We start from the raw sequence: 13,598 nt of genomic DNA, 5'->3' as shown, positions 1-13,598 counted from the left end.
ACACGCCTGCAAATGAAGATTTTCCTTACAGGAAATATTTCCTACAAAACAGCAACTCCTTTTGCTTCTTGGTTTTCAGACCTCTTCCCAAGTCTGCTGTTTCTTAGAAAATAACCAGCTTAAAACAGCTCAGCACCATTGGTTTTGTGTTATGTGGTCTGTCTTCTGCATGGTTTTATCAGTAATGTAATCCTTTTTCAATATAAGTTCTCTTGATTTTTGTCATAGACTTCATTATGTAGTGTAAGAATAGTTGAAGACAGACCAGAAAGACCATCCATGAATTAATTATCCTGCCTATGTAGAAGAACAGTATTCACTGAAGAAAACTGATTTGTTGTTACTAGCCAGTTTAGCTTATTCGAAGCCTCTGTTATTTTATTGCATAATAAACTAGTGAATTAGTTGCAGAAGGCAATGGCACCCCACTCCAGTACTCTTGCCTGGAAAATCCCATGGATGGAGGAGCCTGGTAGGCTTCAGTCCATGGGGTCGCGAAGAGTCGGACATGACTGAGCGACTTCACTTTAACTTTTCACTTCATAGATTTTTGTCATAAATTAATACTTTGACATGTATCCCTTCACTTGTTCATTTCTTTTGTGTTGAAATGAAGTACTTAAAACTGTTAACATGAACTTTGTGGACTAACATTTGTATATGTGTTCAATTGGCATTTAGCTGGCTTTTTAATTAATATGCTTGTTTTCAGTGTTTAACACAGTATAATGTGACTATAAATCATGAACCTATTTTAAATCATTCCCTTCTGTACATTTGTACTCTGAGAGAGCCTTATTTTATTCTTCCAGCAGAATTACTACTTGTGATAGTTCGTTTACTTTCCCCAGAACGTGCCTGTTGTGCAAATTTTGTGTTCTTATTAAAAGTGTTTGCTGTAGTAAACAAAACAAAACAAAAAACAACTAATATGCCAGAGAGACATATTGTAGGGCAGTAAATTCTGTTCCCGTACAGCAGGGACTGTGTTGCTTACCACAGTCTCCTATTAGGACTGTTGAGAGAGTCCTGAGGAAAGAAGTGAAAACAAAAACAATTCTATTCACATCTTTATAAGCTGTTAGAAGAGAATGATCGTTCTTCTTGGGTTCCTCCTCACAAATGAAATCTCATGTTCTTCACTCCAATGAGGCATTCGTGTGGCAACTAAGGATTCTCATACTCTTGTCTGGACGTCACCCTGAGAGAGAGAGATTGGTGCAGGGAAATGGTTTAGAAGGCAAAAAGAGAGCAAAATCCATGTACAGTGTGATAAAGGATAACTTCTGCATGATAGAGCCGACTCAGAATATTTGCACATTTACTCAGTACCATCTCTGTGTCATGGGAACCTACTGGGAATACAGCTGCATGGTCTGGTTTGGGTCCAGATCCTTAGTTCTTTAGCTTTGTTTTTGTAGCTCTGATAAGTGTTTTTAGGATTATTTGAGCATTTCTGGTCCCTGGACAAGTCAGTCTGACTTGCATGCTTCTCATTCATAATTTCTTACAATTTGGTGATTATTGAGGCACCATGAAAAAATTAAAAATATGAGGATGTTATGTATGATGTATCCTTTTTATTTTTGTAACAAGCTAGAAAATGATGAAAAGGCAAATGAATCATTAAAATCAGTTGTAATCCTATCGTTGGCAGTGACCACCATAAATATCTTCTTATACATACACAGACGCACATTTTTTCCTCTTTTTTTTTTTTTAACAAAACTGAGATTGCCATTTCATCAATTTTTCTTTTTTGTTTTTAAATAAAAATAGCTCTTCCCCCCCAACTATATTATATGGAGACCAGAAAACATAGCAATATATAATAAGGAAGTGTTTCTGTTTTATATGCGAATCTAAAACATTTTAGGTGGCAAGAATACACAGAAGAACTATACAAAAAAAAAATCTTCATGACCCAGATAATCACGATGGTGTGATCACTCATCTAGAGCCAGATATCCTGGAATGTGAAGTCAAGTGTGCCTTAGGAAGCATCACTACAAACAAAGCTAGTGGAGGTGATGGAATTCCAGTTTAGCTATTTCAAATCCTAAAAAATGATGCTGTGAAAGTGCTGCACTCAATATGCCAGCAAATTTGGAAAACTTAGCAGTGGCCACAGGACTGGAAAAGGTCAGTCTTCATTCCAATCCCTAGGAAAGGCTATGCCAAAGAATGCTCAAACTACTGCACAATTGCACTCATCTCACACGCTAGCAAAGTAATGCTCAAAATTCTCCAAGCCAGGCTTCAGCAATACATGAACCGTGAACTTCCAGATGTTCAAGCTGGTTTTAGAAAAGGCAGAGGAACCAGAGATCAAATTGACAACATCTGCTGGATCATCAAAAAAGCAAGAGAGTTCCAGAAAAACATCTATTTCTGCTTTGTTGACTACGCCAAAGCCTTTGACTGTGTGGATCACAATAAACTGGAAAATTCTGAAAGAGATGGGAGTACCAGACCACCTGACCTGCCTCTTGATAAATCTGTATGCAGGTCAGGAAGTAACAGTTAGAACTGGACATGGAACAACAAACTGGTTCCAAATAGGAAAAGGAGTATGTCAAGGCTGATATTGTCAGCCTGATTATTTAACTTCTATGCAGAATACATCATGAGAAATGCTGGGCTGGATGAAGCACAAGCTGGAATTAAGATTGCCAGGAGAAATATCAATAACCTCAGATATGCAGATGATACCACCCTTATGGCAGAAAGCGAAGAAGAACTAAAGAGCCCCTTGATGAACGTGAAAGTGGAGAGTGAAAAAGTTGGCTTAAAGCTCAACATTCAGAAAACTAAGATCATGGCATCTGGTCCCATCACTTCATGGCAAATAGATTGGGAAACAATGGAAACAGTGACAGACTTTATTTTCTTAGGCTCCAAAATCACTGCAGATGGTGACTGCAGCCATGAAAGTAAAAGATGCTTACTCCTTGGAAGGAAAGTTATGATCAACCTAGATAGCATATTCAAAAGCAGAGACATTACTTTGCCAACAAAGGTCCTTCTAGTCAAAGCTATGTTTTTTCCAGTGGTCATGTATGGATGTGAGAGTTGGACTATAAAGAAAGCTGAACACCAAAGAACTGATGCTTCTGAACTGCTTTGGAGAAGACTCCTGAGTGTCCCTTGGAGATCCAACTAGTCAATCCTAAAGGAGATCAGTCCTGGGTGTTCACTGGAAGGGCTGATACTGAAGCTGAAACTCCAGTACTTCAGCCACCTGATGCAAAGAACTGACTCATTTGAAAAGACCCTGATGCTGGGAAAGACTGAAGGCAGGAGGAGAAGACAGAGGATGAGATGGTTAGGTGGCATCATTGACTCAATAGACATGAGTTTTGGTGAACTCTGGGAGTTGGTGATGGACAGGGAGGCCTGGCGTGCTGCGGTCCATGGGGTCACAGAGTCAGATACGACTGATGACTGAACTGAACTTAACTGACTGAAAATGACAATTCTGAAGGAGTGTCCTATTTTGTAGAATTGAGGGAGGGAAGAAGGGCTGAATGTAAAGCTTCATTTCTGTTTCTACTCACAACACTAATGAGATCAAAACCAGTGGCTTTTCCATACCAAATTCTTCTCCATTTCTTTGTAGATACCAACTGGATGTGTTCCAATTCAATATAATTCTGATGCTATCTGCCTGAAGTTAGCATCAGAATTCATAGGGTAAAGGGCTCAGTCCCAGAAGACTGTCCCCACTTCAGATGCCAATCCCAAGCAGTAGGTTCCCAGGTCATCTGCAGCTCCTGTCCTGCTTGGCAACAAACTGAAGTTTTCCATGTCTCTTCCCTCAGGTTCAATGATTTGCTAAAACAGCTTATAGAACTTAGGGAAACACATTTACCACTTTATTATAAAAGATACAACTCAGATAAACAACAAGGTCTTACTGTATAGCACAGGCAACTATATCCAATATCTTGTAATTAACTATAGTGGAAAAGAATCTGAAGGTTCTTATATATATAAGTAACTGAATCACTTTACTGTACACCTGAAACTAAAAAAAAAATTGTAAATCAACTATAAAAAAGTGATACAACATACAACTCAGGAACAGTGAAGCAGAAGAGATGCAGAGGGCAAGGTACGCAGCAAGGAGCAGAGAGCTTCCAAGCCTTCTCCAGGCATGCCATCTTCCCAGCATGTGAATGTGTTCACCACCTGGACACTTCGAACCCGTTTGATTAGGATTTTTCTGGAGGTTTAATTTGGTAGTCATGATTGACTAAACTATTGGCCATTAGTGATTAACTCAATCTCCAGTCCCTCTCCCCTCCCTTGAGGTGGGGAGGTGGAGCTGAAAGTTCCAATCCTCTAATCACACAGTCAGTTTCCCTGGCAAAAAGCTCCCGTCCTTAGCAGATTTTAAAAAATCAGTTCATTAACGTAAACTTATTTCTGGTAGGAAGGGGCTTGTTGTGAATAACAAAATATACTACTTCCACTTTTATTGCTCTAAGAGCTATTTCAGGAACCGGGGACAAAAACTAAATACTATAACAAAAGATGGTCCTTCACCTCTTATCACTTAGGAAATTACAAGAGTTTTAGGAGCTCTGTGCCAGAAACTGGAGAGGAAGACCAAATATATATTTCTTATTATGTCACAAGAGCCCAGTTAGGGGAGGACTTCTTCTGGGATGTGCACAGCTGGAGCGCTGGTTCAGGAAGGACTTCCTTCCACTCGAGGTGCGTGCATCATCTCTGCTCAGTGTTGAGGTCATCCTTAGACTAGAAAGAGCAAACTTGGTGGGCAGTCCAGTCAGGACACTATGTGTAAACAGAAAAAAGTGGAAAAGTCAACCAGGAGGAGAGGAGAGACTGATAAGCTTCAGATGGCAGAGTTAAAATTAATGAACAGAAACTTCATTTAAAATGGAGTTGGAACTTCAATAAAACAAAACAAAATGGAGTTGCGAGTCCAGAAATGGGAGCTCGTATGTCTTATCAATTGACCGTAACTGCAGACCCAACAGGAAAATATATTCTTTGCAACTTCAATAGAAAGTTACTGTTTCACAACACAGTAGGAGGAAGAATAATTTCTCCTTACCTGGCAAAAGCTCAGTCAATGAGAGATTATCACAGCTCAGCCAATGAAGAGCCACTACATTTCGAACTCTCAGGGTCCTCCAACGGATTCTTTGTTGTAACAGCTCCTCCCAACTCTTCTTTCTCCTGTCAATTATATCCTGGTTAAAGGAGGACATATTGTTAAAGAATCTGTATTAGTTTCCTATTGCTGTTGTAACAAACTACCACAAACTTAGTGGCTTAAAATAACATAAATTTACTATTTTCTGGAGGTCTGAAGGCTGAAAAGAGGTGAAATAAAGGGGGTGCATTCATTCTGGAAGCTCTAGAGGCTACCTGTATTCCTTGGCTTGCAGCCCTTTACCCTGTCTCCAAAGCCAGCAGTGTAGCATCTCCAATCTCTCTCACTTTTGATTTAGCTCTATTAATAGTCAATTAGACATAAAAAGAATGAACAAATATCTGTACATCTCTATAATCCAATAATCCCTTTACAGAAATTACTGAAACTGAAGTCGCTCAGTCATGTCCGACTCTTTGCGACCCCATGGACACCAGGCTCCTCCGTCCATGGGATTTTCTAGGCAAGAGTACTGGAGTGGGTTGCCATTTCCTTCTCAGAAATAACTAACTAGACCATAAATCAAATTCCCAATCATTTCTCTTACCAATGGGGAAAGACTTATTGGCCATAAACAAATCAAAACACAAATTCATAGAAATACAATTAACATTAAAAATAACAGAGAGTAAGCAAATTTCAGCCAGCTTTGTTGGGTGAATCCATTGGGCATCCCATGAAGACCTTCAAAACTGTTAAAAGGATAATTTCAAAATGGCAAAATTCTGACTCTCACTTTATCCTTTGCACAAAGGATAGACATATGTATAGATAAGGAATATTGAAATGGATTTAAAAGTGGGTACAGAACTGACTTTTTCACAGTAGGGTAGTACTGCCCCTCCACCAGATAGAATTTAGCTGCCTGCCTTTAGTCAAGAATTATTTGCATAGCTATTGCTTTGCTACAACATACAGAGTTATAAAATAGCCCAGTCACATTCTTGGAGATTCCAGCACTCCACTGAAAGGCTATCCAGTAGTCCTTTTTGCTGATTTCAACTAAATATTTCCTTTCAGTCTTACTAACTCAATTCATCAACAGTGGTACATTTTTACAAAATTAGAGGCAGATGTCATTAAATGTGTAGATTACAATCACACCACATGGATCTAATGCTTGGGGTCCGTCATTTTTAGCTGTGTGGCCTTGGGAAAGTGACTAAGTCAGGCATCAGCAAACAATAGCCTAATGGTCAAATCCAACCAATTGCCTGTTTCTGTATAGCCCTTTCTAAATGATTAATGAATTCAAAGAAGAATGATATTTTATGACACATAAAAATCCAAATAAGAATAGTATTTTATGACACATGAAAATTATACAAACTTTAAATTTGGGGGCCTATAAAAAAGTTGTATTAAAATACAACTTTATTCATTTGTTTACATATTGTCTATGGCTGCTTTCATGTTTTAAAAAGAAAAGCACAGGCTCAAAACAGAGTCATGTATGCTAGGCCATACATTAACCCAGAGCTTAATAACTAATCTAAGTGAAGTTCCAACTTCCCCCAGAAATGTAGTCTTAACCAGTCCATCAGGAATCTTCTGGTTAGCACCAATAAGGTAATCTTTCTCATGAAAGTGAAAGTGTTAGTCACTCAGTCCTATCTGACTCTTTGCGACCCCATGGACTGTATATAGTCTGCCAGGCCCCTCTGTCCACAGAATTCTCCAGGCAAGAATACTGGAGTAGGGGGGCTTCCCTGGTGGCTCAGTGGTAAAGAATCTACCTGCCAATGCAGGAGACTGAGGTTTGATTCCTCGTTGGGGAAGATCCCACTTGCCACGGAGCAACTAAGCCTGTGTGCCACAACCACTGAGCCTGTGTTCTACAGCCCAGGAACCACAACTACTGAGCCCATGTGCTGCACCTACTAAGCCCTTGAGCCCTAGAGCCCGTGCTCTGCAACAGGAGAAGCCACTGCAATGAGAAGCCTGTGTAGTACGATGAAGAGTAGCTCCCGCTCACTCCAACTGGAGAAAAACCCAAGCAGCAGCAAAGACCCACAATAGTCAAAACAAACAAACAAATAAAATAAAATAAAAATACTGGAGTAGGTAGCTGTTCCCTTCTCCAGGGGTTCTTCCCAATCCAGGAATGAAACACGGGTCTCTTGCACTGCAGGCGGATTCTTTACCATCTTAGCCACCAGGAAAGTCCTCTCTATCCCCTAAAGGAAGATGAGCTAACTCAACTACTAAGACTTTGTTTTACCAAAAGGAAGAGGACCTAATCTGAAATAATTCTTTTTTCTGTTTATGACTTCCTTGTCCTGCCTTTAAAACTCTTTCCCTTCCCATAGCCCTTTGGAGCTCTCCTTTACTTGGTAGGTGGGATGCTACCTGATTCATGAATATTTAACAAAGCCCATCAGATCTTTAAAACTTATTTTAAAGGTTTTGTTTTTAGAACAGATTTGGTGACAGCAGTGGGATATGAAGTGAATGTCTGATGGCATTTGGGACAGCAAGAAATGCAGCCATGGTACCCATGAACCTGAGTTCATTATCCTTCTCATCACTTTCAAAAGCTGTGGGTAAGTTTCTCTCTTTGTGTTGAGCTTCCAATCTAACTGGCTTTTCAACCCATTCCCTATTTTTCTAGAATCACTAGTTCTACAATCAGAGCTCCTGGTAGTTTGAGCCATAATTGCCCATTTGACTGGAAATTCCCAGCCCTTGATTCTGTTCCCAGATTCCTGAGAACTGCAGGAAGCAGCTGCCATTCCTCATTTATTTGGAATCAGTTTGCAACTTTCATTTGAGGCCTGCTTATTCAATCCTTTCTTCCAGTCCCAGGCTCCATGTTGGGAATTGCTTGTGGTACACACAGACCCTTCTTCTTGGCCAAACTTTGGTAAAGTGCACATATTTGTTTGTCTTGTATAGGTAAAGACAGCTAAAAGAGATTGGATCTTTAATTCTAAAGAACCAAGCATGCTACCTTCTAGCACACCTGTTTATTTTATGTCCAAGAGCTATAATCCTGGAAGCTGTAAATATCCACAAAAATAGGAAAAATATTATTAAAACAACCTAGAATTACAATGGCCATTTTGGGGAATGCTCCAATTAGATAAAATCATTCATTTAGGAAGTGCATTTGAAAGTACAGTTTCCTGAATTAAACAGAATGGGATACCTATTTGAATTGGGATATAGAAACTTCCAAAAGTCTTCAAGATCCAAAGTAGCTTCATATAAAGACTTGTTAAAATAGGTTAACAAAAAATTAAAAATAAAAGAGGTACCTAAAATAAAAGACAACAGGACTAACATGACACTGCTCCCCTCTATCCTTTGCCTCACATTTTATGATTGCCTCACAATTTATGATTTATTTATTTAGAATATATTTAAAAAATTTATATATTTTCTGTCTGAACTGCCTTTCCACTCTGAAGAGACTGCTAAACAGAACTAAATGAATTACTTTAAATAGTCACTTTTTAAACTAAAAATACTTTTATTAATAAAACATTTACTTTTTAAACTAAAAATACTTTTATTAAACAGTTACTTTTTAAACTAAAAATACTTTTATTAAACAGTTATTTTTTAAGATAAAAATACCTGAGGTTGCAGACAAACCACCTCAGGTGTCTTTCTTCCCTTGGTCAAAGACTGAACTAAGGATCATAGTTAAGAAATTTCCTAAACCTATGGAGGATCCCCAGAAGGTTTTTGTTTTTGTTTTTGTTTTATGAATTTAGACTCATAATCGGGGCCTACAATCCTAGGATGCCAGAACTTTATCAGCTTGTGCATGTGTTCATAGGACCTGGTGAAGCCCAAAATCATGAATGCAGGAAACAAAATGGCAAACCCTGAGAATGATATTCAAGACCCTTGACCATAAGAAGTTCACAAAAGAGCAACTGACCTTGTATAAGCCATTCCTAGAGTCTCTCTTGCCTGAACTGATTGGTCTATTATTCAGTCATGCGAACAAAAGAAAGGTGGATCTGTGGCAGATTTTTAGAAGCCCTAAAATCTTCACGTAGAAGCCCTCTTTCTGGGGCATTCCAGGTTCCCTAATAAGTAGGGTCATCTAACACACTCTAGTTGCCTATTTGTAAATGGTTATCACCTGAGATTAGCGGACTGATTTTTTTAAAAGGCAGAAAATAGGATGGGGCGGGGGGCAGTCTGACTGAGTTCATGATCATAGCTGAGAATTTTTTTAATATTTATTTATTTTTATTCAATTATTTATTTGACTGTGCCAGATCTTAGTTGTAGTACATGAGATCTTTAGTTGAGGTATGTGGGATCTAGTTCCCAGACCAGGGATAGAACCCAGGCCCCCTGCACTGGGAGCATAGAGTCTTAGCCACTAGACCACTAGGTAAGTCCCATAGCTAAGTATTTTGAAAGGATCTTAGAGCAAGACCATAAACAAAAATCTGCCAAGCTGTTGGCCTTACAGTTATTACAGCTACAAGGCTAGAGATCTAAGATAATACTTCAGCCTCTTATATGACACACTTGTAGGGGTCCACCATCAAAATGCTGGCCTAAGGACCTTTGTCTCATTTGAAATCAACCGAGACACTAGACAAAGGATTATGCTCCAAGGTCCTATGCAAATTCTTCATCTTTAGTGCCCCCATATCTGCTCCCAAGGGAGTGCCCCCATATGACTTGTTCCCAGAGTTGATGGGACTCCAAGAGATTCTCCAGCAAACTGCAAACTATTACCAGCAGCTTCCTATTAAAATTAATGGGAAACCTTGCTTAATTCTAGTTAATATTGAAGTTACGCTTTCTACTTTAAACTCCACTCTTATATGCCAACAAATCTCTCAGAGTGGAAAAAAATAGCAAATGATTCCTTGTACCAGCCCCTACAACACATAAATCTCACTGGTTAGGAAAACTAATGGATGGGGATGGAGATTTGTCTAGGATTTAAGCACTATTAACAAGAAAGTTTTTCCCAGTTTCTCAGTTGTTTCATACCCAAACATCCTTTTGTCCTAAGTCCTGCTGCTGCTGCTGCTAAGTCACTCAGTCGTGTCCGACTCTGCGTGACCCCATGGACTGCAGCCCACCAGGCTCCTCCATCCATGGGATCTTCCAGGCAAGAACACTGGAGTGGGGTGCCATTGCCTTCTCCGTGTCCTAAGTCCTACCAGACTCAAAACGGTTCACTGTCGTAGACCTTTGTTCAGTCTTTTGCAGCATTCCTAGGTCCCAACAACCAAAATCTATTTTCTTTTACTGGGAAAAACTGTTACCAAACTGAACTTGGGTCCTCTTGCTCATGAGAAGCAAAGCCAAGCTACTAACAACAGATTATAATGAAGGAAATTACATTTATTGCAAGGAGAACAGGTGGCTCATTCTCAAAAGACTCAACTCCCCAATGGCTTTCAGGGGAGGGTTTTTTTAAAGGCAACTTTTGGGGTGAGGGTTTACAGCTCATGGACTTTCTTCTGACTCTCCATGGACTGCTCTGTGGTAACAGTCTTAATCATCAACCTTATGGTTCCAATCAGCCTGGGGTCTATGTGCTATGGTCACAATGAGTTGCTATCCTTAACCTGGGTGATGGTCTTAGTTTCTACAGAGCAACTCAAAGGTATGTATCTGATTAGTATATGCATACCTTAAGCGAACTAGGTAGGACTCTGTTTTATCACTGAACTCTTGCCTAGGCTATCATTACCTGTTTAAACGGCTTTTCCTTTGTCTCTGCCTTCTCTCACTTCCTTCATTAGCAACTGCTTGAGTCTGCTTGTTGGATCTCAGGGAAGGCCTAGTAGACTAAAGCCTTTTTCTACAAGCAAGAGCTAGGGGACAGAAATCGGCTTTTGTACCTAGAAAGTATCCTACTCATTTTAAACCCCCGCCCTTTTCTTTGATGCCCCCCAATTCTGAGGGAAACAAAGGCAAGACAAGAAAGGGAATAAAGCACCATAAAAAGGAAGGAAATAGTGCCATTTGCAGCAACGCGGATGGACCTAGAGATGATCACACTAAGTGAAGTAAGTCAGACAAAGACAAATATCATATGATATCACTTATATGTGGAATATAAAAAAAAATGATACAAATGAACTTACATACAAATCAGAAATAGACTCACAGAAATAGAAAACAAATTTATGGTTACCAAAGGGGAAAGGGGAGGGGGAGGGATAAATTAGGAGTTTGGGATTAATATATACACGTACTGTACACAAAATAGATAACCAACAAGGACCTACTGTATATCACAGGGAACTATAATCAATATTTTGTAATAGCCTAGAGGGCAAAGATTCTGAAAAAGAATAGATATGGATATATATACACATATATATATAACTGAATCATTTTTGTTGTACACTTGAAACTTATACAACATTGTAAATTAACTACACTTCCATTTTAAAAAAAGAAAAAAAATAGAACAAAGTAACTCAGCGAGGGAACTCTATGTCAGGGGAACTGGGGTTCACAATCAGTAATATACCTAGACAGTAATATACCTTGTGCCTCAGGGATTCACCAAAGCGCCTTCTTATTTCTCCCTACTCCCCAAGATGTAAGCTTTCAGTTCCCTGGAAATCAATTCTTTTACAATATTAGATGACCTTTTATTGTGCTAAATTACCAAAGAGGCATTCATAAAAGATTAGCTGGAAAGGTACATAAAGTTACTAAGGAAAAATTGTAATTCTCTCTAGATACTGCTCATTAAGTAGGTCATAACCTAAGCACTGAAGAAATCCAGCTATCTCAAAAAAGGATTAAGCTAATTTAAGAATTTCCTAGACACACAAATAAGCGAGAGTTTCATGGATTAACAAACTTGGTTGGTTATTGTGGCTATGGGTTCCTAATTTTTCTCTATTAATTTCCCCACTCTAGGAACTTAACTAAACTTTCAGCCTTTGAACCCCTTATTTGGGAAGATAAACACAGGCAGGCTTTTATAAGACTAAAACAAGCTCTGCAAGAACCACTGCCTTAGGGCTTCCTAATGATTAAAAACATTTCACCTTATTTGTGCATGAGAGAGAACTAGGCTCTGGAAATGCTCATGCAAAGACATGGTAATAAACACAGGCCAACTACATATTGTAGAACGCACTTGAGTCAGTCATTCCTTCCTGTTGTTGGAAGTTAGTAGAAGCCTCAGCAGACCTAACCCTAGGAAATTATGTTTACTTAACAGCCTCCTCACTGCAGTCCAGAGTTGTCTTAACTCTAAATTGACACATTTCTCTGCAAGCAGGTTTAACCTCTTATGAGATTCTTCCTCTTTCACTTCCTAATAGCCATCTTAAATGTCGCAACATTCTTAAAAAACAAACAAACAGATTTTATTTTGTATTGGGTATAGCTGATTAGCAATGTTGTGACAGTTTCAGGTGAACAGCAAGGGGACTCAGCCCATAGGAATACATGTATCCATTCTCACCCAAACTCCCCTCCCATCCAGGCTGCCACAGAACATTGAGCAAAGTTCCTTGCTGGTTATCCATTGTAAATAGAGCGATGTGTACTGTGTTAAATGTTGCAATATTCTCAATCCTGCTACTTCCCTTCTTCTACCCTACAAAGGTGAGCCTCATGACTGTGAGAAAGTAACAGTGTCCCTTTTTGTGACACTGTGTTCTGATTTACAAGACATCCCTTTAACCAATCCTGAGTTAATCCTGTTTGTTGGTGGGACATACTGTAGAAATGACTATGGAAATTTCCAAGCTGGTTATGCTATTACTATCCAACATGAACCACTTGAAAAAGAAAGCCTCTCACATGCTGGATCCGCTCAATAAGCAGGTGCCCTTACCAGAGCACCTCAGCAGCTATCTGAGGACGCACTGTTAGTATTTATACTGACAGCTGGTATGTCTTTGGGTCATCCATGATCTGGGGAGGTTATGGAAACAAAAGAGTTTTCCTACCTCCTCTGGGACCCCAATCCACAGTGGGCCACAAGCAGATGAGCTTCTTACGGCTATTTTCTTCTCTTCTGAAATTGCTGCCTTCAAAACTGACTCATACTAAAAGGCCTGAACCTAAGTGAGTATCAAGGGAAAGTCCTCGTGACTTTCATGTGAGGGCAGCAGCAACGAAGTCTATAAAGATTATGGCTCTTGTGGATGAAGTCCATCGCACCTCTGCAGAATGACCCCTTGTGGCCAGACTTCTGCCTTCCGGAAGTCCTGGTAATGTGGCAACAGTCTGCTCCTGAATCAGAGAAATTAAGATGGGCGAACAGTGGTTATAAGTCAAATGAACTGTCAGGACTATGGGAAACCCAAGATGGCCACTTGTTTTATTCTGACCCCTCGGAGATCCCATTTTTCAGCTTTTGCTTTCCACTGCCCATCACGGCGTATTTGAGATAACTCGATCTGTGAACAGACATTGGTGGGGAGACTTCGATAAAACTGCAAAAGTAGTAACG

The 13,598-nt window shown here is 39.5% G+C and overlaps 1 long non-coding RNA gene across 2 annotated transcripts; it reads right to left on the bottom strand.

Moving 5' to 3' along the window:
* Positions 1-3,856: 3,856 nt before the first annotated feature.
* LOC147371860 (uncharacterized) lies at positions 3,857-13,380 on the bottom strand. 2 transcript variants are annotated; one of them, XR_015163803.1, is made up of 3 exons: positions 13,093-13,380; positions 5,084-5,222; positions 3,857-4,800 (listed from the first exon to the last, which is right to left on the bottom strand). It is a non-coding gene; the product is annotated as an uncharacterized LOC147371860 (long non-coding RNA). The 2 variants fall into 2 exon arrangements; XR_015163802.1 differs by lacking the exon at positions 13,093-13,380 and adding an exon at positions 9,075-9,207.
* Positions 13,381-13,598: the final 218 nt, after the last annotated feature.

Source organism: Bos grunniens, chromosome 5 (genome assembly GCF_055505025.1).
Source record: "Bos grunniens cultivar Pamir isolate PY7600 chromosome 5, Bosgru_T2T1.0, whole genome shotgun sequence".
NCBI lineage: Eukaryota > Metazoa > Chordata > Mammalia > Artiodactyla > Bovidae > Bos > Bos grunniens.
Note: the sequence above shows the minus strand (reverse complement) of the source record. Positions and strands in the feature narration are given on the sequence as shown.